The 1,955-nt window shown below is 43.4% G+C and overlaps 1 non-coding gene across 1 annotated transcript; it reads right to left on the bottom strand.

The window, feature by feature from the left end:
* Positions 1-1,175: 1,175 nt before the first annotated feature.
* On the bottom strand, positions 1,176-1,330 carry LOC143263539 (5.8S ribosomal RNA). The gene has a single exon (XR_013036953.1). It is a non-coding gene; the product is annotated as a 5.8S ribosomal RNA (ribosomal RNA).
* Between the last annotated feature and the right edge of the window lie 625 nt (positions 1,331-1,955).

Here is a 1,955-nt window from a genome sequence, read left to right as displayed (position 1 = left end):
GGTTAGTTTCTTTTCCTCCGCTTAGTAATATGCTTAAATTCAGCGGGTAATCTCGCCTACTCTGAGGTCGTCGGAACGTGAAAAAAAATTTTTTCAGAGCTTCCCCCCCCGAAAGCATTTTGCGAAACGTGTACAGAGCAACACAAAAAAAAAAAAAAATAAAAAAAACACAAAAAACCCTTAAAGCAAAAAAAAAAACCGTTTATCGCGCCTCACCAATATATCTTTTATAAAATTCGATATCCTCTCCAAATATAGATCTTCGAAACACTCGCAAGACGATTACAATCGGTATAACTTTAACGTCCGTCCGAAAAGTACTTTCGGGGACTAGACGACCGATTGATCTCGTGCGGTTTCGCTATTCGATCATTTGAAGAGAACAAAAAGATATATGGGGCGACCGACAAACGGTTTTCCGTAGAACCAGACTCGCGATTGCGTTGACACACACACATCATAGCCACACCAATAGAAGAGTTTTAGGACGGTAACCCGGGTGGGGTGTTCTTTACTCAGAATATGTGCAACATCGGATCTATATAGCCATCGATACAATTCGTACACAAATGTGTCGTACGAAGAGAGAGACTTTTTTTCCTCTGGCAACATAACGGTAAGAGACATCCTTCCACACTCATAGGTTCCACTCCCTGGGGCTATGATATATATATACATATAAATTCAAATTCGAAGCAACGGTCACAATTCTACTCTATATTTTTGCGGGTTATGTGTTCTTTCGTTCAATTTCTTTCATGCGTTCGTTCGATCTCTGTACACAGTCTTCACATAGGACAGACTCGTGTAGTACGCTTTCGTGGGTTAAACCCATCTCGTTTCATTTCAGGCGACGTCGGGAGCGCGTTGAAAATGTACCAGTGAAATCTCGATAGTTCTACGAATACGAATCGTCCCGAAAAAGATTTTGTCACCGCTTCGAAGCGGTGTTTCAGACGGGCGGACGTATATAAAACATATACGACACACGACACCGCCTTCCACACTCACGCTAGTTCGAACACGATTTCCATCTCTCTCGAAGACTGTTAGACGTACGTAAAATTTCTCAATATTCATAGGACCGCGACAAACGCCGACGAAGCGCCCACCATTCGCTCGTACGTATATAGGCAACAAGTGCCATCAACGCAAGCAGTTTATAAGTACGTAAACGACCCTCAGCCAGGCGTGGTCCAGGAATTGTATCCGTGGACCGCAATGTGCGTTCGAAATGTCGATGTTCATGTGTCCTGCAGTTCACACGTTGACGCGCAATTAGCTGCGTTCTTCATCGACCCACGAGCCAAGTGATCCACCGTTCAGGGTAATTTTTCCCTTTTATTCTCTCATATATATATAATGTGTATTTGCTATCCACCACATTTTTGTGTTATATTTCGGAACAAGCCGATACCCGAAGAGCTCCAACCAGCGCGCGAAGGAGATTCGGGAGTCGTCGTACAACGACATAATTGTCCCTTAAAGAACGAGATATTTCCGTCGAAACCATATATTATGTACGAGCAAATCCAAAACCACTGTTTTCTTGCAAGTTCGACGGTCGGAGCGAATAGAACATTGAAAAGCCTTCTATCGAAGAAACACAGAGAGTATATCACCTCCAAAAACGACGGGGATATGGATATTCAAACTGGACAATTATCAACCCGATACTGGATTCGAAAAGTTTCTCTCTCCTTTCGTCGTTATTTACACCGGACGGACTCACGGCCGGCTCTAGCTGGGTGTCATATATATATACGTCCCACGCTCATGCTGCCACTAGCGCGCAACAGAGTAGGGTGTCAATGACAACGACACAGCATTGAAACGAGCTACACAAGCCGGTCTCTCTTGATACCAATGTAAACGAGCATTAAGTTATCTTCAGACTGCCCGATATTTTCGTCCTTTGGACTTTCCCAACGATTCCTTTTTTTCTTTTTTTTTTT

The sequence above is a fragment of the Megalopta genalis genome, unplaced genomic scaffold (assembly GCF_051020955.1).
Source record: "Megalopta genalis isolate 19385.01 unplaced genomic scaffold, iyMegGena1_principal scaffold0723, whole genome shotgun sequence".
Classification (NCBI taxonomy): Eukaryota; Metazoa; Arthropoda; class Insecta; order Hymenoptera; family Halictidae; genus Megalopta; species Megalopta genalis.
Note: the sequence above shows the minus strand (reverse complement) of the source record. Positions and strands in the feature narration are given on the sequence as shown.